Raw genomic sequence first — 26,491 nt, 5'->3', positions numbered from 1 at the left:
CTTTTCACTCCATGGCTGTCGGTTCATCCTCTTCGCCTCTGCTGTCTTCTTCTTCTCTGCCGCAGCAGCCACCATTGCTGCCAACACCTCAGATTTCTGCTCATCTTGCCATGACTAATCACAGCCGAAACAGGGGACGCTATAGGGGTAATTGGCGTCACATCAACAACCGATTTCATGCCCAAAACAGAGGCCACTCTGCTGCAGACTGGAGGCAGAATCAGTGGCAGAACAGGCGCACCTCTGCTGCAGATTTCAGGCCGAATCAGGGGCAGTGGTCTGGACAAGTACGCTGCCAAGTATGTTCCAATCTTGGCCATTCAGCTCTTCAATGCTCTCAGTTTCGCAGCAACACACAGCAGCCCTCTGCTCACCTTGCTGTTGCGAATGATTCTGCTGCAACGACTTGGTTTCCCGACACCGGCGCGAATCAACATGTGACGCCTGACCTTGCAACTCTAACTGATTCTGCTCCTTATCTTGGTAATGATTTCTTGCATGTTGGTGATGGTAAGGCCCTTGACATATCCCATGTTGGACATACTACTTTATATTCCCCAAAACGCTTGTTTACGTTAACTAATGTTCTTCGTGTGCCTCACATTACCAAACCGCTGTTATCTGTTCAGAAATTCTGTCGTGATAATCATGTTTATTTTGAATTTCACGATTCTGTGTTTTATGTGAAGGATCTCGTCACCAAGGAAGTTCTTCTTTCCGGTCGGAGTCATGATGGCCTTTATGTTCTCTCCGAGTCTTCAGCTACGTCAGTTCCTCAAGCTTTTTGGTCTCCTTGCATGTCCGCGACTGCCGACCTGTGGCATCGTCGTTTAGGTCATCCAACTCCTCGCATTCTAAATTTGTTAGTTTCCGATAATAAAATTATCTGTACGTCTAGACGATCTTTTACTCAATGTCAAGCGTGTCCTTTAGGCAAGTCATCTCGTTTGTCATTACGACCGACGGGTCACAAAACTTCTGCCCCACTTGAATTAATTTTTAGTGATGTTTGGGGTCCTACTCCAATGTTTTCTTCTGATGGTTTTTGTTATTTTGTTATCTTTGTTGATGCGCACACTAAATATATCTGGTATTATCCGTTTGTTGCAAAATCTGATGTATTTTCCACGTTTCAACGTTTTCAGACACTTGTTGAGCATCAGTTTTCTCTTAAAATTAAATCTGTTCAAACTGATTGGGGTGGTGAATATCGAAAATTAAATAAATTTTTTCAAACCATTGGTATTCATCATCGATTAATTTGTCCTCATACTCATGAACAAAATGGCACAGTTGAATGTCATCATAGACATATTGTCGAAACTGGCCTAACCCTTTTAGGCCAGTGTAATGCCCCATTGCGTTTTTGGAACTATGCTATGGAATCATCGGTATATCTTATTAATCGCATGCCTACTCATGTTCTTCAAAATAAATCTCCTTTTGCGTGTCTGTTTCATCGCACTCCTGATTATAACTTCCTACGTACATTTGGGTGTCTTTGTTTTCCATTTTTACGTCCATATCATGTCATAAATTAGATTCTCGGTCTTCTCCTTGTGTGTTTTTAGGCTATAGCTCGTCTCATCTTGGTTATCGGTGTCTTGATTTAGAGTCTGGTCGTGTCTATGTCTCCCGTCATGTCCGTTTTCATGAATGTGTCTTTCCTTTTAAAAAGTCTGAACAGGTAACACCACCCCCGGTTCCCCCCACTCCACATACCTATCTTCCATCCTTGCATCCCCCTTCCTGTTTTCAGCCTATTCCTTCCCAAATCGGCAGAACACACAACTCACCTTTGCCCCTTGCCGCACCTCCCCAGCTTGCCCCCTTGCCCATTGATTCAGCTGACCCTGCCTCACCACCCCACACAGCCATACTGTCACCACGTGCTTGTCTTTCCAATGATTATTGTGCAGGAACAGGTTCTGAATTGCAGGATTCAGTAGCGGCACAACCCAGCACCTTCCCGGCTTCACCTCCTGGTCTGCAATTTTGTGTTGATCTCTCCTCTTATCCTCTTCAGCACATTCCAGGTACAGGTCCTGCTACTCCATGTCCGGCTGCTCCTAAACACCCCATGGTTCTTCGTCCGAGACAACCCAAGACAGCGTTGACCACCACCACGGCAGCCATATCTGTTGCCTCCTTCAGTCGGGTAGCTTCTCCTCCCTCACATGAGCCTCTTATTTTTCCTGATGCTAACAGATATGAGGCGTGGCATAATGCTATGCATGAGGAAATTCAGGCCTTACGCGCAAACAGAACATGGACTTTAGTGCCGTTTCATCCGTCCATGAATGTTATTGGTAGCCGATGGGTCTACAAAATTAAACGCCGATCTGATGGTAGCATTGAGAGGTATAAGGCGCGCCTGGTTGCTAGGGGCTTCACTCAGCAAGAAGGTATTGATTACTCAGAAACTTTTAGTCCTGTTATCAAACAGGCAAAGGTATGCTTAGTGTTCTCCATTGCAGTTTCGAGTGGTTGGAAAATTCATCAGCTTGACATTCATAATGCATTTCTAAATGGAGTCCTTGATGAAGAGGTTTACATGAAACAACCTCCAGGTTTTGTTGATTCTGCTCTCCCAGGTCATGTATGTCGATTGCATAAATCTCTATATGGGTTAAAACAAGCTCCGCGGGCTTGGTACACTCGTCTAAATGACTTCCTATTATCCATTGGTTTTCATGCTTCTAAAGTGGATACCTCATTGTTTATCTTCTCGGTTGGTAGCGATATTTGTTATCTTTTGGTTTATGTTGATGATATTCTGCTTACGGGTAATAATGTTGTTCTGCTACAACGCCTCATTCAGCTACTGAGCTCAGAATTTAAACTTCGGGATTTGGGTGATGTTCATTATTTTTTGGGTATTAAAGTACAGTGTACTGGTCTGGGACTTATGCTTTGCCAACATAAGTATACACTTGACATCCTCACACGAGCTGGTATGTTATCCTGTAAACCAGTTGATACTCCTATTTCGGCATCCAAAGCTGTTGCGATGTCGCGGTCGCACAAATTAATTACCCTAGCTTCAAACACAACACACAAGATAGTATAGAGCAAGCAAGGGGTCGATCCCACGAGGAAGATTCAAGTCAGATTTTTATGCTAGATGATATGCAATTTGGGGGGGGGGTTGGACGTTATCTAGGCTAAAGCAAAAGAAAACAGAAAACTATCAAACTAAATTTAATAAAATCAGAAAATTATCAAGAGAACAAACCTTGGTCACAAGCACACATCCACCTACAGAAATCAGAACTGATCATGGAAACGAAACATCAATTTATATTCTGAATATTTATCTCTTCTTAACATTGGTTAGTTAACGGATCCGCCGTATAACTAGCCCTAACCATCAAACAACCACAGTGTCCGCACTAGTAATTTAATTCAATGGCAGCCTTAAGAACTAGATAAGTTGATTAATCAAGAAAACATAACTGTCCGCAGTCTATGTTTGATTTGATTGAATGTTCTCCCTAAGATTAATAACGTAGATCCGCCACAATTATTAAACTCAGTTGCTTCACAAGTTCATATACCACAACTCCGGTTTTGATATCAAACTTAACAATAGATTGTCTACAATAATAACTTAGAGTCCGCTCTAGCAATTAAAATAAACAATCATAGGAAAAATAAGCATAGGAGAACAAACATATTCATCATATAAACTGAAAAGAAAAGGTAAAATAAATCTCACAGTTCTTGAAATCCGAAGGTTTCCGTGTCCTTGCAACCAAGAAAAAGTGTTTAGCCTTGCATGTTTGTTGAACAACTAATCAAAAAGAAGAAAGAATGCATAATTTAGGGTTTCTTAGAGGAAGGGGGCGTTTTTCTCTCCTTGGCTGGCTGCTCCCCTTCTCTTCTCTCATTCTTTTTATATCCTAGGAAACCCTAGGTCTCTATTTTACAAAATAGTCCTCCATTAAGTAGACTGTTTACATTTAAGTACTTCAATAACTATTTTCCTAAAAAGGAGAAATAGCCTTGCATGAAATCTTCAAACTTTGATTTAGAGGAGCTAAATTGCTGAAATAAAAACTTGGATATCGGTTTAAATGCTTCGGAATGTCATTTGGACTCGTTTCTTCACGAAACCTGTTTGCTGGCAGAATTCAGATGTCATCTTTGAAAAATCATATCTCCCTCATATGACATCGTTTTTGGCTGCAATTTTGAGCGTTTATATAACTTTGAGTCATGAATCCAACAAAATTGAGTTTGCATCAATTGGACTTCTGTAGCTCCAGATATTCAAGTTGGAATGGCCAAAGGTCAACACTGGCAGATTGCGAGATTTGACTTTGAAGGCTGCGATTTCCATGCTCTTCCTTATTTTATTTTCTTGCCTTAGATGTCCAGAAAGGTATGGATGTTACCTTTTTAATTCCACTGGAATCACTTCATTTCAACCTCTAGAGCTCACGCTCTGCACAAAACATCGACTGAAGGTCAAATCTGCCAATTATCTCCAATTTACTCCTTTTTGCATCTTTCATCCAAAAGTGCCTTCAAAACATAAAACAAAGAATATCAAGGCATTTTATATATAAAACATAGGCAAAACACTAGTTAAATGTGGGTGAAACTATTGAATAATATGGTTGCATCAAATACCCCCACACTTACCTCTTGCTCGTCCTCGAGAAAGGATAGGTAAAACCAAATTGAAGTTAAATTAAATGAAATCACTATGACTAATCTTCTAATCTCCCATCAATATCCAAGAATATATGCATTATAAACAAGAACACAATTAAGAAGGATAAAGAGTATAAATTTTCATGAATTTATTTACATGCAAACTTCAAAACTTAATTAATCGTCGGGATTTAAATGAAATCTATGCCATGCCAAAGTGATAGGTCCTCTCATTGATATACACTCCAACACTCACGTGTTTAGGGCTTATGTGTTTAAATCTCTCAAATTCAATCAATGAATATGTTCTACTATAAGCTTGCTCTTCAATCTCATCTCCATTAATAACATATTACAAACAATGCATGAATCAAAAGGTCTTATTTTCTGGTTGTAATGGGGCTAAGGTAAAGGTGAGGTAAAAGAGAGTAAAAGAAAAAGGTTCAAACCAAAGAAAGTAGAGCATTCTGAAAAATGATATTTCAAACAAGATATTCCATCGAAGCACATAAATTTTCCATCTTTAATCACCAATGCTTAACTTCTTTTGATTTCAAGCTTTTTCAATATAAAATCTTAAGAACATAAAGGAACACTTTTTTCTTTTTCTTTTTCTTTTTTCTGTTTTTTTTTTTTTTTTACCTTTGGCAACTTTGCCCATCTTTTCATCAAACATCACTTCTTCTTTCTTTTCACATAATTTCCAACCATAATTCCATGAAATATCACTAGTATATGCTCTACTAATCCTTGGCCAAGGGAAAAGGAAAACATATATAAAGTTAAGGCTTATACATGGATAAAGCAAAGAAAAGATAAACAAGCTCAAAAGGGGTTTACTAAGGATAATATGCTTTAGGTTGGCTTTTTGGCTCAAATGGTTAAAATTCCTAATGCCTTTATCATCTTCATGTATGTATGTAATATGAATGTAATCTCAACAAGATATGAAGCAAGTTCTAAAGATACATATCATTGAAAGAAGGCACAATCAAAGAATATAATGTTGAAGGCTCAAAAGCTTGCATTGGTATAACACTATAAAGTCAACATGGCATATTCTCAAAGTCAATCCCTAAACCAATTAAACCTTAAAACTTGCATGCACACTCCTTCATTCGATTTATATCTTCATCTATCTCAACTAATTCTCATACATAATACTCATATTCTCAAAAACCAATGGGAGTTCAAAAGATCAAACATAATTTTTTTTTATTTTGAAAAATAACAAAGAAAACCAAAATTAGAAAACCAACATTCTCCCAATACCCCCACACTTAAAACATAACATTGTCCTCAATGTTAAAATAAAAGAAAAGGAATATTGGAGAATGACAAAAATAAAGTAAAATGCGAAAAATAAAAGACAAGGGAAAAAGAAAGCAAATCTGTTTTTTTTTTTGTGCTGGGTTGCCTCCCAGTAAGCGCTTTTGTTTTATGTCATTGGCTCGACATGTTGCATGCTTATTCTTCATAGATTGGTTCAGCTAACTCCGCAGAAGCGGTGAGTTCTGTCGTCCAACCTTCATAGAAAGGTTTCAAGCGATGCCCATTGACCTTGAGTACTTTGTTGGTTTCTAAACTTGTAATTTCAACTGCACCATAAGAAAAAACATTAGAAACAACAAATGGTCCAATCCAACGAGAGCGTAACTTTCCAGGAAAAAGTTTCAAACGCGAATGATAAAGAAGGACTTTGTCTCCAACATTAAACTCTTTTCTTGTAATCATTCGGTCATGGAGACTCTTAGTCTTTTCTTTATAAATCCTTGTATTCTCGTAAGCATCATTTCGAATCTCTTCCAACTCTTGCAATTGCAACTTTCTTGCAATCCCAGCAGCATCATAATCCATGTTACATTTTTTAATGGCCCAAAAAGCTTTGTGTTCAAGCTCCACCGGTAGATGACATGCTTTTCCATAAATCATCCTATAAGGTGACATTCCTATAGGTGATTTGTAAGCAGTCCGATAAGCCCAAAGTGCATCACCAAGTCGTAGACTCCAATCTCGCCGGTTAGGTTGCACTGTCTTCTCCAAAATGGACTTGATTTCTCGATTTGAAATTTCAGCTTGGCCATTCGTTTGAGGATGGTATGCTGTGGAAGTTCGATGAGTCACATGATATTTGCGTAACAATGCTTCCATTGAATGATTGCAAAAATGAGTGCCACGATCACTAATGATAGCTTTAGGGATTCCAAACCTGTCAACTATGTGAGTCCTGACAAAATCTAAAACAACCTTAGCATCGTTAGTTCGTGTGGCTTTCGCCTCAATCCATTTGGACACATAATCAACAGCAAGAAGGATATAAAGATTGCCAAAAGAAGAAGGAAATGGACCCATAAAATCAATACCCCAAACATCAAAAATTTCACTCACAAGAATATTTGTTAAAGGCATTTGATTCTTGTGAGTGATATTACCTGTTTTTTGGCATTTTTCACATGATTTGCAAAAATGATATGCATCCTTAAAAATAGAAGGCCAATAAAAACCACTTTCAAGTACCTTGTGGGCCGTTCTTTTTGCTCCAAAATGCCCACCACAAGAATGAGAATGACAAAAGGTAAGAATGGAATGAAATTCATCTTGTGGTACACATCTCCTAACTACTTGATCCACACAAAATTTCCACAGATAAGGAGTATCCCAAAAATAATATTTAGCATCAGCTCGTAACTTGTCTTTTTGGGATGTAGACAAACCTGGAGGGAATTCTTTGGTGACTAAATAGTTCACCAAATCAGCATACCATGGTCTTGTAGAGGAATGTAACACATACAACTGCTCATCGGGGAATGTCTCTCTTATTGTTTCGGTTTGTATATCCTCAGTCCTTAGTCGGCTCAAGTGATCAGCCACATGATTTTCGGCACCTTTTTTGTCTTTGATCTCAAGATCAAATTCTTGTAAAAGCAAGATCCACCTAATCAATCTTGGTTTGGACTCCTTTTTCTTCAAAAGATACCTTAAAGCTGCATGATCAGTAAAAACAATGACTTTTGTACCAAGTAGATATGACCTAAATTTTTCAAGAGCAAACACCACTGCAAAAAGTTCCTTCTCAGTTGTATGGTAATTGCATTGTGCACCGTCCAACATGCGGGAAGCATAGGCGATAACATGCAAATTCTTCCCAATTCTTTGCCAAAGGACAGCCCCTACCGCATAGTCACTTGCATCACACATTATCTCAAAAGGCTCATCCCAATTTGGTGGTTGGATGATAGGGGCAGATGTGACACGCCTCTTAAGCTCATCATGGGCATCTTTACATGCTTGATCAAACACAAAATCCACTTCTTTGGCTAATAGTTTGCACAAGGGTGCTGTAATCTTTGAGAAATCTTTAATAAAGCGTCGATAGAAACCTGCATGGCCAAGAAAAGAACGAATTTCCCTCACGCAGGAGGGGTAAGGCAATGATGAAATAACGTCTATTTTAGCTTTATCAACCTCTAATCCACGTGAAGACACAACATGCCCAAGAACTATTCCTTGTTCTACCATAAAATAACACTTCTCATAGTTTAAGACAAGGTTAGTTTCAATGCACCTTTTCAAGATCAAAGATAAATTTTCTAGACATTTATCAAAAGAATCACCATACACCGTGAAATCATCCATGAAAACCTCAATTATTCTTTCAACATAGTCAGAAAAAATACTCATCATGCATCTTTGAAAAGTTGCAGGTGCATTACAGAGACCAAAGGGCATTCTCCTATATGCATATGTACCAAATGGACATGTAAATGTAGTCTTTTCTTGATCCTCAGGATTAATAACAATCTGATTGTATCCACTATATCCATCAAGAAAGCAATAAAAAGACTTACCTGCTAGGCGTTCAAGCATTTGATCCATGAATGGTAATGGAAAATGATCTTTGCGTGTAGCAAGATTTAGCTTTCTGTAATCAACACACATTCTCCATCCACTCGAGATGCGAGTAGGAATGAGCTCATCATTTTTGTTTTTCACCAACGTGATTCCGGTCTTTTTAGGCACCACATGGATTGGCGCAACCCATTTACTGTCCGTGATGGGATAAATGACTCATGCATCTAACAGTTTTAAAATTTCAGCTTTCACTACCTCCATCATAGGCGGGTTCAACCTCCTTTGCATTTCCCTTGTTGGTTTCACATTGTCCTCCAATAGTATGTGATGCATACACATTGAGGGACTAATGCCCTTGATGTCAGCTAAAGTCCATCCAATGGCCGTCTTGTGATCACATAACAATTTCACAAGTTTTTCCTCTTGCGTATTTGTCAAACCTGATGCTATAATAACGGGAAGTGTATTGTTGTCGCCAATGAATACATACTTCAAATTATCGGGCAAAGGTTTCAATTCTAACTCGGGTGCCTGTAAAATAGATGGCAAAAGCTTTTTATGTGAGAGTACTAAATCAACAAAGACATTACCATGGGGAACAGTTTGCAATGATTGCAAAGCCAATGCTGATTCGTGCACGTTTTGGGGAACACATATGTGCCTCTCCATCTCTTCTATCTCGGTAAAATCATAGCCATAGCTCAAAGCTACGCTTAATCCATCCTCACAATCAAAATCAAAAACTTGCTGCACACACTTATCAACTTGGTCATAGCATGTGATAGAATAAACATTGCTATAAGGATATTTCATTGCATCATGAAAATTAAATTCAATCTTTTCATCTCCTACTTCCATAGACAAAGTATCCTTACCACAATCTATCCTTGTATTGGCAGTTTTCAAGAATGGTCTCCCAAACAATATAGGAGTGCTGTTTGATGAATCACAAGAATCATGTTCCATATCAAGAATATAAAAGTCGCATGGAATGACCAAACTATCAATCTTAACTAGGACATCTTCTATCACACCAAGTGGGTAAACAAAACTACGATCCGCAAGTTGTATTACAATGCTAGTTTTATTCAAAGGCTCAAGACTAAGAGAATCATAAACATGTTTGGGCATAACACTAATGGATGCACCTAAATCGCATAAAGCTCTTTTAAAACTAGCATTACCAATAACACATGGGATAGTAAACGCACCTGGGTCTTTTTGTTTCAAAGGCAGATTCTTTTGAACAACGGCAGATACAACTTCACCCATACTTACCGTTTCATGACCTTTCAGTTTGAAAGCTCTCTTAGTAGTACACAACTCCTTCAAGAATTTTGCATACTTGGGAATTTGCTTGATAGCATCAAGCAAAGGAATGTTGAGTTCTACTTTCTTGAAAACCTCTAAAATCTCTTTTTCTTTGTCCTCTTTCTTTGACCTAGAAGAACTCACAGGAAAGGGTGGAATTGTTTTAAAACTGGAAGTCATTGATTGAGGACTTACCTTTAGAGTGTTGGTCGTGGTTTCAATTTGTGAAGGAGAAGGATGTTTCTTTTTTGTACTCAATTCAGTTTCTATCTCTTCTTCTTCCTCCATCTCAATTTGTTTCGACCTTTTCTCTTCAAGTTCTTTCCCACTTCGCAGCATGATCGCACTAACATTCTCTTTTGGATTCAATGCTTGGGAGGGCAATTTTCCATTCATTTGTGCTTCCAATTTCCCCACACTTGAAGCTACTTGCCCCATTTGCTTCTCCAAGTTGTGAATACTTGACCTTGTTTCCTGTTGAAAAGACATGACATTTTGTTGCAAGGTCACAGTGTTAGAAGCCAAAGTTTTCATCATCTCACGAAGATCATCACTGGATGACGACCCCATAACATTGGAGTTTGTGAATGAAGGGGTTGTCTTGCTTGATAATTCTGTTGGGGCTGAAATCCATGGGGATGGAATTGTCGGCCTTGATTGCCTTGTTGAGGTTGGTTCCCATACCGTAGGTTGGGATGATCTCTCCATCCAGGATTGTACGTGTGGGAAAAAGGATCATACTTACACTGAGGTTGTCCATTGAATGCTCCATCAACTGCATTAGCTTGTTCAATGTAATCTTCTTGCATTGTTGGGCACATATCTGAAGCATGTCCTTGTAAGGAGCATATGCTACAAACTTTCACCTGCTGTACATTGCCACAAGCCAAAGAACGCACAAGAGAAGTAAGATCATTAACTTTATTCTCAAGGTTAGAAATACTTATCTCATTTACTCGTTTATTTGCAAAGTCTCCACGAGTGCCAAACTGTTTCGAGTTGGCTGCCATGTTTGATATCAATTGGCGTGCAGCCTCGGGTGTCTTATCTACCAATGCCCCTCCACTTGCAGCATCAATGATACTACGGTCAGTAGGCATCAATCCTTCATAGAAATATTGAATGAGCAGCTGATCGGGTATTTGATGATGAGGGCATTGAATGCACAGTTGCTCAAATCTTTCCCAATACTCGGAAAGTGTCTCTCCATGAGATTGTCGAATCCCACATATTTCTTTCCTTATGTTGGCAACTCGAGATGCTGGGAAATACTTCTCAAGGAAGATCTTCTTCATGCCATTCCACGTTCCAATTGAACCTGGGAGAATGGAGAAAAGCCATACCTTTGCTGCCCCTTTTAAAGAGAAAGGGAAAGCTTTCAACTTAACCTGTTCTTCATCAACTCCATTCGGTTTCATGCCAACGCAAACCATATGGAATTCCTTGAGATGAGTATGAGGATCTTCTCCTGCAAGACCATTGAAAGTTGGTAGCAAATGTATAAAACCAGATTTGAGCTCAAAGTTTACATTATTGTCGATGTTTATGCACAATGGCTGATTTTCCACGTTAGGAGCAGCAAGCTCCTTGAGTGTTTGTTGTCGTGCAACAGCCATGGTGTTAAAGCGAGCTTCCTTTCGTAACCTGCGTAAAGTTTTTTCTATTTCGAGATCCAAATGCACTTGAATTTGATTAGTAGAACGGGTTACTGGCATAAATCATCAAGAAAATTCAAAATAAACCAACCACACAAGAGATCGAAAACAATGCAAATTGTACGAAAATCCTACGGTAGAAAACAAAAACTGCCTAAAAACCCTAGAAAACAGCGGAATTTGGCCTCGATAGGGTGGGGCTAGTGGTTTACCACTAGTCCTGTTTAGAACGTCGTTTCCCTTCAGGAAACAAATGGCCGATACCTAATTCCACCAAAAAATCTGTTTTGAACAGTACCGCTGCCGTAATGAACAGTACCGCAGCAAACAAAAATTCTGTTTTTTTTTTTTCAGAAAAAGAAATAACAATCACAGCAAATAAAAATAATAGCACAAGAATCAACTAAAATTACTTCCCCGGCAACGGCGCCAAAATTTGTTGCGATGTCGCGGTCGCACAAATTAATTACCCTAGCTTCAAACACAACACACAAGATAGTATAGAGCAAGCAAGGGGTCGATCCCACGAGGAAGATTCAAGTCAGATTTTTATGCTAGATGATATGCAATTTGGGGGGGGGTTGGACGTTATCTAGGCTAAAGCAAAAGAAAACAGAAAACTATCAAACTAAATTTAATAAAATCAGAAAATTATCAAGAGAACAAACCTTGGTCACAAGCACACATCCACCTACAGAAATCAGAACTGATCATGGAAACGAAACATCAATTTATATTCTGAATATTTATCTCTTCTTAACATTGGTTAGTTAACGGATCCGCCGTATAACTAGCCCTAACCATCAAACAACCACAGTGTCCGCACTAGTAATTTAATTCAATGGCAGCCTTAAGAACTAGATAAGTTGATTAATCAAGAAAACATAACTGTCCGCAGTCTATGTTTGATTTGATTGAATGTTCTCCCTAAGATTAATAACGTAGATCCGCCACAATTATTAAACTCAGTTGCTTCACAAGTTCATATACCACAACTCCGGTTTTGATATCAAACTTAACAATAGATTGTCTACAATAATAACTTAGAGTCCGCTCTAGCAATTAAAATAAACAATCATAGGAAAAATAAGCATAGGAGAACAAACATATTCATCATATAAACTGAAAAGAAAAGGTAAAATAAATCTCACAGTTCTTGAAATCCGAAGGTTTCCGTGTCCTTGCAACCAAGAAAAAGTGTTTAGCCTTGCATGTTTGTTGAACAACTAATCAAAAAGAAGAAAGAATGCATAATTTAGGGTTTCTTAGAGGAAGGGGGCGTTTTTCTCTCCTTGGCTGGCTGCTCCCCTTCTCTTCTCTCATTCTTTTTATATCCTAGGAAACCCTAGGTCTCTATTTTACAAAATAGTCCTCCATTAAGTAGACTGTTTACATTTAAGTACTTCAATAACTATTTTCCTAAAAAGGAGAAATAGCCTTGCATGAAATCTTCAAACTTTGATTTAGAGGAGCTAAATTGCTGAAATAAAAACTTGGATATCGGTTTAAATGCTTCGGAATGTCATTTGGACTCGTTTCTTCACGAAACCTGTTTGCTGGCAGAATTCAGATGTCATCTTTGAAAAATCATATCTCCCTCATATGACATCGTTTTTGGCTGCAATTTTGAGCGTTTATATAACTTTGAGTCATGAATCCAACAAAATTGAGTTTGCATCAATTGGACTTCTGTAGCTCCAGATATTCAAGTTGGAATGGCCAAAGGTCAACACTGGCAGATTGCGAGATTTGACTTTGAAGGCTGCGATTTCCATGCTCTTCCTTATTTTATTTTCTTGCCTTAGATGTCCAGAAAGGTATGGATGTTACCTTTTTAATTCCACTGGAATCACTTCATTTCAACCTCTAGAGCTCACGCTCTGCACAAAACATCGACTGAAGGTCAAATCTGCCAATTATCTCCAATTTACTCCTTTTTGCATCTTTCATCCAAAAGTGCCTTCAAAACATAAAACAAAGAATATCAAGGCATTTTATATATAAAACATAGGCAAAACACTAGTTAAATGTGGGTGAAACTATTGAATAATATGGTTGCATCAAATACCCCCACACTTACCTCTTGCTCGTCCTCGAGAAAGGATAGGTAAAACCAAATTGAAGTTAAATTAAATGAAATCACTATGACTAATCTTCTAATCTCCCATCAATATCCAAGAATATATGCATTATAAACAAGAACACAATTAAGAAGGATAAAGAGTATAAATTTTCATGAATTTATTTACATGCAAACTTCAAAACTTAATTAATCGTCGGGATTTAAATGAAATCTATGCCATGCCAAAGTGATAGGTCCTCTCATTGATATACACTCCAACACTCACGTGTTTAGGGCTTATGTGTTTAAATCTCTCAAATTCAATCAATGAATATGTTCTACTATAAGCTTGCTCTTCAATCTCATCTCCATTAATAACATATTACAAACAATGCATGAATCAAAAGGTCTTATTTTCTGGTTGTAATGGGGCTAAGGTAAAGGTGAGGTAAAAGAGAGTAAAAGAAAAAGGTTCAAACCAAAGAAAGTAGAGCATTCTGAAAAATGATATTTCAAACAAGATATTCCATCGAAGCACATAAATTTTCCATCTTTAATCACCAATGCTTAACTTCTTTTGATTTCAAGCTTTTTCAATATAAAATCTTAAGAACATAAAGGAACACTTTTTTCTTTTTCTTTTTCTTTTTTCTGTTTTTTTTTTTTTTTTACCTTTGGCAACTTTGCCCATCTTTTCATCAAACATCACTTCTTCTTTCTTTTCACATAATTTCCAACCATAATTCCATGAAATATCACTAGTATATGCTCTACTAATCCTTGGCCAAGGGAAAAGGAAAACATATATAAAGTTAAGGCTTATACATGGATAAAGCAAAGAAAAGATAAACAAGCTCAAAAGGGGTTTACTAAGGATAATATGCTTTAGGTTGGCTTTTTGGCTCAAATGGTTAAAATTCCTAATGCCTTTATCATCTTCATGTATGTATGTAATATGAATGTAATCTCAACAAGATATGAAGCAAGTTCTAAAGATACATATCATTGAAAGAAGGCACAATCAAAGAATATAATGTTGAAGGCTCAAAAGCTTGCATTGGTATAACACTATAAAGTCAACATGGCATATTCTCAAAGTCAATCCCTAAACCAATTAAACCTTAAAACTTGCATGCACACTCCTTCATTCGATTTATATCTTCATCTATCTCAACTAATTCTCATACATAATACTCATATTCTCAAAAACCAATGGGAGTTCAAAAGATCAAACATAATTTTTTTTTATTTTGAAAAATAACAAAGAAAACCAAAATTAGAAAACCAACATTCTCCCAATACCCCCACACTTAAAACATAACATTGTCCTCAATGTTAAAATAAAAGAAAAGGAATATTGGAGAATGACAAAAATAAAGTAAAATGCGAAAAATAAAAGACAAGGGAAAAAGAAAGCAAATCTGTTTTTTTTTTTGTGCTGGGTTGCCTCCCAGTAAGCGCTTTTGTTTTATGTCATTGGCTCGACATGTTGCATGCTTATTCTTCATAGATTGGTTCAGCTAACTCCGCAGAAGCGGTGAGTTCTGTCGTCCAACCTTCATAGAAAGGTTTCAAGCGATGCCCATTGACCTTGAGTACTTTGTTGGTTTCTAAACTTGTAATTTCAACTGCACCATAAGAAAAAACATTAGAAACAACAAATGGTCCAATCCAACGAGAGCGTAACTTTCCAGGAAAAAGTTTCAAACGCGAATGATAAAGAAGGACTTTGTCTCCAACATTAAACTCTTTTCTTGTAATCATTCGGTCATGGAGACTCTTAGTCTTTTCTTTATAAATCCTTGTATTCTCGTAAGCATCATTTCGAATCTCTTCCAACTCTTGCAATTGCAACTTTCTTGCAATCCCAGCAGCATCATAATCCATGTTACATTTTTTAATGGCCCAAAAAGCTTTGTGTTCAAGCTCCACCGGTAGATGACATGCTTTTCCATAAATCATCTTATAAGGTGACATTCCTATAGGTGATTTGTAAGCAGTCCGATAAGCCCAAAGTGCATCACCAAGTCGTAGACTCCAATCTCGCCGGTTAGGTTGCACTGTCTTCTCCAAAATGGACTTGATTTCTCGATTTGAAATTTCAGCTTGGCCATTCGTTTGAGGATGGTATGCTGTGGAAGTTCGATGAGTCACATGATATTTGCGTAACAATGCTTCCATTGAATGATTGCAAAAATGAGTGCCACGATCACTAATGATAGCTTTAGGGATTCCAAACCTGTCAACTATGTGAGTCCTGACAAAATCTAAAACAACCTTAGCATCGTTAGTTCGTGTGGCTTTCGCCTCAATCCATTTGGACACATAATCAACAGCAAGAAGGATATAAAGATTGCCAAAAGAAGAAGGAAATGGACCCATAAAATCAATACCCCAAACATCAAAAATTTCACTCACAAGAATATTTGTTAAAGGCATTTGATTCTTGTGAGTGATATTACCTGTTTTTTGGCATTTTTCACATGATTTGCAAAAATGATATGCATCCTTAAAAATAGAAGGCCAATAAAAACCACTTTCAAGTACCTTGTGGGCCGTTCTTTTTGCTCCAAAATGCCCACCACAAGAATGAGAATGACAAAAGGTAAGAATGGAATGAAATTCATCTTGTGGTACACATCTCCTAACTACTTGATCCACACAAAATTTCCACAGATAAGGAGTATCCCAAAAATAATATTTAGCATCAGCTCGTAACTTGTCTTTTTGGGATGTAGACAAACCTGGAGGGAATTCTTTGGTGACTAAATAGTTCACCAAATCAGCATACCATGGTCTTGTAGAGGAATGTAACACATACAACTGCTCATCGGGGAATGTCTCTCTTATTGTTTCGGTTTGTATATCCTCAGTCCTTAGTCGGCTCAAGTGATCAGCCACATGATTTTCGGCACCTTTTTTGTCTTTGATCTCAAGATCAAATTCTTGTAAAAGCAAGATCCACCTAATCAATCTTGGTTTGGACTCCTTTTTCTTCAAAAGATACCTTAAAGCTGCATGATCAGTAAAAACAATGACTTTTGTACCAAGTAGATATGACCTAAATTTTTCAAGAGCAAACACCACTGCAAAAAGTTCCTTCTCAGTTGTATGGTAATTGCATTGTGCACCGTCCAACATGCGGGAAGCATAGGCGATAACATGCAAATTCTTCCCAATTCTTTGCCAAAGGACAGCCCCTACCGCATAGTCACTTGCATCACACATTATCTCAAAAGGCTCATCCCAATTTGGTGGTTGGATGATAGGGGCAGATGTGACACGCCTCTTAAGCTCATCATGGGCATCTTTACATGCTTGATCAAACACAAAATCCACTTCTTTGGCTAATAGTTTGCACAAGGGTGCTGTAATCTTTGAGAAATCTTTAATAAAGCGTCGATAGAAACCTGCATGGCCAAGAAAAGAACGAATTTCCCTCACGCAGGAGGGGTAAGGCAATGATGAAATAACGTCTATTTTAGCTTTATCAACCTCTAATCCACGTGAAGACACAACATGCCCAAGAACTATTCCTTGTTCTACCATAAAATAACACTTCTCATAGTTTAAGACAAGGTTAGTTTCAATGCACCTTTTCAAGATCAAAGATAAATTTTCTAGACATTTATCAAAAGAATCACCATACACCGTGAAATCATCCATGAAAACCTCAATTATTCTTTCAACATAGTCAGAAAAAATACTCATCATGCATCTTTGAAAAGTTGCAGGTGCATTACAGAGACCAAAGGGCATTCTCCTATATGCATATGTACCAAATGGACATGTAAATGTAGTCTTTTCTTGATCCTCAGGATTAATAACAATCTGATTGTATCCACTATATCCATCAAGAAAGCAATAAAAAGACTTACCTGCTAGGCGTTCAAGCATTTGATCCATGAATGGTAATGGAAAATGATCTTTGCGTGTAGCAAGATTTAGCTTTCTGTAATCAACACACATTCTCCATCCACTCGAGATGCGAGTAGGAATGAGCTCATCATTTTTGTTTTTCACCAACGTGATTCCGGTCTTTTTAGGCACCACATGGATTGGCGCAACCCATTTACTGTCCGTGATGGGATAAATGACTCATGCATCTAACAGTTTTAAAATTTCAGCTTTCACTACCTCCATCATAGGCGGGTTCAACCTCCTTTGCATTTCCCTTGTTGGTTTCACATTGTCCTCCAATAGTATGTGATGCATACACATTGAGGGACTAATGCCCTTGATGTCAGCTAAAGTCCATCCAATGGCCGTCTTGTGATCACATAACAATTTCACAAGTTTTTCCTCTTGCGTATTTGTCAAACCTGATGCTATAATAACGGGAAGTGTATTGTTGTCGCCAATGAATACATACTTCAAATTATCGGGCAAAGGTTTCAATTCTAACTCGGGTGCCTGTAAAATAGATGGCAAAAGCTTTTTATGTGAGAGTACTAAATCAACAAAGACATTACCATGGGGAACAGTTTGCAATGATTGCAAAGCCAATGCTGATTCGTGCACGTTTTGGGGAACACATATGTGCCTCTCCATCTCTTCTATCTCGGTAAAATCATAGCCATAGCTCAAAGCTACGCTTAATCCATCCTCACAATCAAAATCAAAAACTTGCTGCACACACTTATCAACTTGGTCATAGCATGTGATAGAATAAACATTGCTATAAGGATATTTCATTGCATCATGAAAATTAAATTCAATCTTTTCATCTCCTACTTCCATAGACAAAGTATCCTTACCACAATCTATCCTTGTATTGGCAGTTTTCAAGAATGGTCTCCCAAACAATATAGGAGTGCTGTTTGATGAATCACAAGAATCATGTTCCATATCAAGAATATAAAAGTCGCATGGAATGACCAAACTATCAATCTTAACTAGGACATCTTCTATCACACCAAGTGGGTAAACAAAACTACGATCCGCAAGTTGTATTACAATGCTAGTTTTATTCAAAGGCTCAAGACTAAGAGAATCATAAACATGTTTGGGCATAACACTAATGGATGCACCTAAATCGCATAAAGCTCTTTTAAAACTAGCATTACCAATAACACATGGGATAGTAAACGCACCTGGGTCTTTTTGTTTCAAAGGCAGATTCTTTTGAACAACGGCAGATACAACTTCACCCATACTTACCGTTTCATGACCTTTCAGTTTGAAAGCTCTCTTAGTAGTACACAACTCCTTCAAGAATTTTGCATACTTGGGAATTTGCTTGATAGCATCAAGCAAAGGAATGTTGAGTTCTACTTTCTTGAAAACCTCTAAAATCTCTTTTTCTTTGTCCTCTTTCTTTGACCTAGAAGAACTCACAGGAAAGGGTGGAATTGTTTTAAAACTGGAAGTCATTGATTGAGGACTTACCTTTAGAGTGTTGGTCGTGGTTTCAATTTGTGAAGGAGAAGGATGTTTCTTTTTTGTACTCAATTCAGTTTCTATCTCTTCTTCTTCCTCCATCTCAATTTGTTTCGACCTTTTCTCTTCAAGTTCTTTCCCACTTCGCAGCATGATCGCACTAACATTCTCTTTTGGATTCAATGCTTGGGAGGGCAATTTTCCATTCATTTGTGCTTCCAATTTCCCCACACTTGAAGCTACTTGCCCCATTTGCTTCTCCAAGTTGTGAATACTTGACCTTGTTTCCTGTTGAAAAGACATGACATTTTGTTGCAAGGTCACAGTGTTAGAAGCCAAAGTTTTCATCATCTCACGAAGATCATCACTGGATGACGACCCCATAACATTGGAGTTTGTGAATGAAGGGGTTGTCTTGCTTGATAATTCTGTTGGGGCTGAAATCCATGGGGATGGAATTGTCGGCCTTGATTGCCTTGTTGAGGTTGGTTCCCATACCGTAGGTTGGGATGATCTCTCCATCCAGGATTGTACGTGTGGGAAAAAGGATCATACTTACACTGAGGTTGTCCATTGAATGCTCCATCAACTGCATTAGCTTGTTCAATGTAATCTTCTTGCATTGTTGGGCACATATCTGAAGCATGTCCTTGTAAGGAGCATATGCTACAAACTTTCACCTGCTGTACATTGCCACAAGCCAAAGAACGCACAAGAGAAGTAAGATCATTAACTTTATTCTCAAGGTTAGAAATACTTATCTCATTTACTCGTTTATTTGCAAAGTCTCCACGAGTGCCAAACTGTTTCGAGTTGGCTGCCATGTTTGATATCAATTGGCGTGCAGCCTCGGGTGTCTTATCTACCAATGCCCCTCCACTTGCAGCATCAATGATACTACGGTCAGTAGGCATCAATCCTTCATAGAAATATTGAATGAGCAGCTGATCGGGTATTTGATGATGAGGGCATTGAATGCACAGTTGCTCAAATCTTTCCCAATACTCGGAAAGTGTCTCTCCATGAGATTGTCGAATCCCACATATTTCTTTCCTTATGTTGGCAACTCGAGATGCTGGGAAATACTTCTCAAGGAAGATCTTCTTCATGCCATTCCACGTTCCAATTGAACCTGGGAGAATGGAGAAAAGCCATACCTTTGCTGCCCCTTTTAAAGAGAAAGGGAAAGCTTTCAACTTAACCTGTTCTTCATCAACTCCATTCGGTTTCATGCCAACGCAAACCATATGGAATTCCTTGAGATGAGTATGAGGATCTTCTCCTGCAAGACCATTGAAAGTTGGTAGCAAATGTATAAAACCAGATTTGAGCTCAAAGTTTACATTATTGTCGATGTTTATGCACAATGGCTGATTTTCCACGTTAGGAGCAGCAAGCTCCTTGAGTGTTTGTTGTCGTGCAACAGCCATGGTGTTAAAGCGAGCTTCCTTTCGTAACCTGCGTAAAGTTTTTTCTATTTCGAGATCCAAATGCACTTGAATTTGATTAGTAGAACGGGTTACTGGCATAAATCATCAAGAAAATTCAAAATAAACCAACCACACAAGAGATCGAAAACAATGCAAATTGTACGAAAATCCTACGGTAGAAAACAAAAACTGCCTAAAAACCCTAGAAAACAGCGGAATTTGGCCTCGATAGGGTGGGGCTAGTGGTTTACCACTAGTCCTGTTTAGAACGTCGTTTCCCTTCAGGAAACAAATGGCCGATACCTAATTCCACCAAAAAATCTGTTTTGAACAGTACCGCTGCCGTAATGAACAGTACCGCAGCAAACAAAAATTCTGTTTTTTTTTTTTCAGAAAAAGAAATAACAATCACAGCAAATAAAAATAATAGCACAAGAATCAACTAAAATTACTTCCCCGGCAACGGCGCCAAAATTTGTTGCGATGTCGCGGTCGCACAAATTAATTACCCTAGCTTCAAACACAACACACAAGATAGTATAGAGCAAGCAAGGGGTCGATCCCACGAGGAAGATTCAAGTCAGATTTTTATGCTAGATGATATGCAATTTGGGGGGGGGTTGGACGTTATCTAGGCTAAAGCAAAAGAAAACAGAAAACTATCAAACTAAATTTAATAAAATCAGAAAATTATCAAGAGAACAAACCTTGGTCACAAGCACACATCCACCTACAGAAATCAGAACTGATCATGGAAACGAAACATCAATTTATATTCTGAATATTTATCTCTTCTTAACATTGGTTAGTTAACGGATCCGCCGTATAACTAGCCCTAACCATCAAACAACCACAGTGTCCGCACTAGTAATTTAATTCAATGGCAGCCTTAAGAACTAGATAAGTTGATTAATCAAGAAAACATAACTGTCCGCAGTCTATGTTTGATTTGATTGAATGTTCTCCCTAAGATTAATAACGTAGATCCGCCACAATTATTAAACTCAGTTGCTTCACAAGTTCATATACCACAACTCCGGTTTTGATATCAAACTTAACAATAGATTGTCTACAATAATAACTTAGAGTCCGCTCTAGCAATTAAAATAAACAATCATAGGAAAAATAAGCATAGGAGAACAAACATATTCATCATATAAACTGAAAAGAAAAGGTAAAATAAATCTCACAGTTCTTGAAATCCGAAGGTTTCCGTGTCCTTGCAACCAAGAAAAAGTGTTTAGCCTTGCATGTTTGTTGAACAACTAATCAAAAAGAAGAAAGAATGCATAATTTAGGGTTTCTTAGAGGAAGGGGGCGTTTTTCTCTCCTTGGCTGGCTGCTCCCCTTCTCTTCTCTCATTCTTTTTATATCCTAGGAAACCCTAGGTCTCTATTTTACAAAATAGTCCTCCATTAAGTAGACTGTTTACATTTAAGTACTTCAATAACTATTTTCCTAAAAAGGAGAAATAGCCTTGCATGAAATCTTCAAACTTTGATTTAGAGGAGCTAAATTGCTGAAATAAAAACTTGGATATCGGTTTAAATGCTTCGGAATGTCATTTGGACTCGTTTCTTCACGAAACCTGTTTGCTGGCAGAATTCAGATGTCATCTTTGAAAAATCATATCTCCCTCATATGACATCGTTTTTGGCTGCAATTTTGAGCGTTTATATAACTTTGAGTCATGAATCCAACAAAATTGATTTTGCATCAATTTGACTTCTGTAGCTCCAGATATTCAAGTTGGAATGGCCAAAGGTCAACACTGGCAGATTGCGAGATTTGACTTTGAAGGCTGCGATTTCCATGCTCTTCCTTATTTTATTTTCTTGCCTTAGATGTCCAGAAAGGTATGGATGTTACCTTTTTAATTCCACTGGAATCACTTCATTTCAACCTCTAGAGCTCACGCTCTGCACAAAACATCGACTGAAGGTCAAATCTGCCAATTATCTCCAATTTACTCCTTTTTGCATCTTTCATCCAAAAGTGCCTTCAAAACATAAAACAAAGAATATCAAGGCATTTTATATATAAAACATAGGCAAAACACTAGTTAAATGTGGGTGAAACTATTGAATAATATGGTTGCATCAAAAGCCACCATTATGCCGGATCCATTTTTTTTCTGATGCTACTCGTTTTCGGCAACTTGTTGGTGCTCTCCAATATCTCACTTTCACACGCCCGGATATTTGCTTTGCTGTTAACCGGGTTTGTCAGTTTATGCATGCTCCTACAGAATCTCATTGGGCCGCCGTGAAACGCATCTTGCGTTATCTTCGTGGTACGGCATCACATGGTTTACATATTACTTGCAGCTCTTCCTTTGCTTTACATGGTTTTACAGATGCAGATTGGGCTGGTAGTATTGAGGATAGAAAGTCTACAGGTGGTTACCTTATGTTCTTTGGTCAGACGCCGATTTCGTGGAAATCGAGTAAGCAACGCACTGTTGCTCATTTTTCGATGGAAGCTGAGTACAAAGCCTTAGCCGATGGCACGGCTGAAGTTATCTGGCTTCAGTACTTGTTAACAGATCTTCAGATTCCGACTGCTTCTGCCCCTATTATCTGGTGTGACAACCTTGGTGCCACGTATTTGTTCGCAAACCCTGTATTTCATGCTCGCACAAAACATATTGAGATTGATTATCATTTTGTCCGAGATAGAGTTGCGAAGAAGGAGATTCAGATTCGTTTTATTTCCTCTCGGGATCAACTTGCTGATGTCTTCACTAAGCCACTTCCTGCTTCTTCGTTTACTACTTTTAGATTCAAGCTTCGGGTTGATCCTCCACCCTCAGCTTGAGGGGGCGTATTATAGAATGTAACTATATAGGAAATATTGCAATCATATTCTTATGTGGTAATCTCCACCTTTACTATTGTATATTGCCCTACTCATATATATAGAAAGGGTTGGCTAACTATTAGGTTAAGCCTCCTAATTATTTCTCAATTTTATTAATAATAAACGGATGGTATGCGATTATTATTATGGTTCAAAGGTTAAAAAAAAAAGATGAGAATTTAGGAACATAGCTACAAAAATTGTAATTTAACCCTAATTTAATTTAAACACAAAATATCATAGAGTCGAGTAATGGCCAACGCGGACTCTAAGGATGTGGGAACGTTTGGGAACGTGGTTGCGGCTGCGTTCTCAAAAAATTTGAATTTTTTTTTTTACTAAAATTTAATATGGTTTGTATGTTTTGGATCGTTTTGATGTGCTGATGTCAAAAATAATTTTTAAAAAATAAAAAAAAAATATTATTAGTATGTATTTTAGCACGAAAAATTATTTGAAAAGCATCTGCAGCCACACTGCCAAACACGCTCTAAATGACGCGTTGACATAACACAATTTACTGTATACATATTGTATATACATAGATTGTCTTTTTCAAACGACTTAACTATTGTATTCTTTCCTTTAAAAAAATGAAGGGGTGGAGTCCTGCATCATCCTTTGATTTATTTCGTTTCTACAACAAATGCGTCGAGTCCGCGTCGGATTATCGTTTAGTTCCCTTCATGGAAGAGAAGCAAAATCAAATTTATTTTGTTTGGTTTAAGAACACTAGTGAGGGAAAATGAAGTTTTGTTTGTTTAGATATATTGATGGAAAATGAATTAATACAATTATTTAGAGGATTTTATGAGCCAAATTCTGTCCTTTTTTTTTATTACTTTAATTCTCTCTTTTGTATTAATAAAATTTTCTATATAAAAAAAGAAAGTTAAGGATTTATTTTCCTCTCTTTTATTTTCTATTTCTAGTTTAGCTTTCAAACAAAGAAAAGTGGTTTAATTTTTTTATATATATAATATAACTCTTCTTTCCATTCATTTCTCTCAAGACTTGCATGCTATAAATCTTTGCGATCAAAATTAACTTAAATGATTTAAGATTGAAACTTTGAACAATAAATCTAAAACAAATCCACTTATCTAAGAAGTTAAATCTCTAATGGTACAAGAACACTTTGTGTTTTTGTTATGGGAATCTTACTCTTTACCAAGTCTAGAGAATAATCATTATACTACATGGAGTGATTATGAGCAAATAATATCATGTGTGACAAAGCTTTTTCAATTGATATAATCATCATCATGATACTATATATATATATATATATATATATATATATATATATAAAGTGTGGGGTTTTTTTTTTTTTTACTGAGAAGCATTTTTCACACACTCACAAAATATTATGTTGTAAGAATGATAGATAGGGCAAAATTGCAACATTAAAAGAAAAGCTTAATCTTTTGAGGTGGGCAGGGAATGATAGGGCCAATGTTGTAAAAATGTTACTGTCTTTCTTCCCTCCTTCCCTTGAACCAGGAGGAACTGGGAGGAGGATGAGTTGCTCCTAATGTTTGGTTTTTGGTGTCTCTCTTTTTTCTTCGGCCACTTCACATGTTTTGTTCTTAAATACTTGGTTGTTTTTTTCCAGGCTTGGTGGGGCTTCAGTTTTCTGAAGGCTCACGTTAACGTCGTCTTATGCTGGTTGCAGGCGATGAAAAGGTTTTTGATTGAATAAGGACCATGAAAGATTCCATAGTTGTATGCATGAACTTGGAGTTTAGACTATATGTTTTCAATTTACTGTCTTCTGTAACTAATTTCAAAATGTTTTTTTTTTCAAGCAAAAATCTCCTTGTTTTTATACACTTTCACCATTTTTTATAGTAATATTATTACAGCACGCAACAAGCAGATAATCATAATAATACAAGAAGGATAGCAAGCACAATAACACAAATAGTAGCGAGGGACCGAGTTAAAACTTACTCATGAGAGACCGAGATCTGTCCTCTATCAAATTCTATACATGGAATGAAAAAAATCTTTCAAATACGGTGGTGATTGTATGTGCGGTACAATTATATTTTTAAAACATTTATTATTCTTTTAAATTATATTTGTTTATATGTTGAATTGTTTTAAGGTGCTGATATCAAAAATAAATTTTTTTAAAAAAAATATTATTTTAATGTATCTTCAAGCAAAAAATACTTTAGAAAGCCACCCCTGTTGGTGTTCTAATATAAAAAATCTCACTTTTTTTTAGAATTATGAAAGATCTCAAATAATTAAATATTAACTTATAAAACCTCTTGTTCATTGATAGATATAAAATTTTTAATCCATAGACGTAATTTTTATTATATAACTCTTAAATGATGTATGAATATATAATTTACATTAAGCTTTTAACACATAATTATTTAATTTTTAATTAATATCTTGTTAAATAACCATTTCAATTAAAAAATTAAAATTATTAGGCGTGATGTAACATATAATTTATATTATTTTTTAATATAGATTTCAAATCTTGTCTCAACCTCTATGAAGGCTCCTAGAGAGTATTTGGAAGTGTGGTGGTGGTTGTTTTTTAAAGTGTTTTTCATTCCAAAATATATCAAAATAATTTTTTTATTTTTTAAAAATAATTTTTGATATCAGCACATTAAAATGATATGAAAACATCAAAAACATATTAATTTAAAGTAAAAAATTAAAAATAAAATAAAATTTTTCAAAAACACTTTTCATCCATGGTACCAAACATTGCCTAACCGCTTTACCATCTTCATTTAAATTAAACCTAATTTTCAATCCTGCATGTATGCTTTATTGGAGGCAAGCCTTCATTTGAGGTCCATGTAGTTTTTTATCATGATAAATTTTATTAAATAAAATATTTTCTACTTATCAAACAAAGTTAACTAAGGTGATCTTATTAAAAAAACTATATAAATTAATTTAGATAATTTTTTAAAAATAATTAATTTAATATATTATTTATTTATAAATTCATTAAATCAAGGATACTCTACAAATCTCCATGCCCGAATACATCAAGTATTTGTTTACCTCCCAGCAACTCGGAATCCATGAAGATAAGAGTCCCTCGATACCCACCTCCATTCAAATAAATGGAAGCAGATTTGAATGGAAAAGGGCACAATTACCATCTTTATTTATTAAGTTATAAGTCTGAGCTAATCATGTATAAAATAAATCAAAATAAATTATGAATCCTAATCTTTAATAAACTAAATATTGAAGTATGAAATTAAAAAAAAATCAGAATAATCTCATAGAAAGTAAAAAAA

At 36.8% G+C, this 26,491-nt stretch overlaps 1 protein-coding gene across 1 annotated transcript in view; it reads right to left on the bottom strand.

The window, feature by feature from the left end:
* LOC133701364 (ATP-dependent DNA helicase Q-like 4A) overlaps positions 1–26,491 on the bottom strand; it is a 54,453-nt gene that overhangs the window by 12,903 nt on the left and 15,059 nt on the right. The gene's annotated exons all lie outside the window — the stretch shown is intronic.

This window comes from Populus nigra, chromosome 8 (assembly GCF_951802175.1).
Source record: "Populus nigra chromosome 8, ddPopNigr1.1, whole genome shotgun sequence".
In the NCBI taxonomy this organism is placed as follows: Eukaryota; Viridiplantae; Streptophyta; class Magnoliopsida; order Malpighiales; family Salicaceae; genus Populus; species Populus nigra.
Note: the sequence above shows the minus strand (reverse complement) of the source record. Positions and strands in the feature narration are given on the sequence as shown.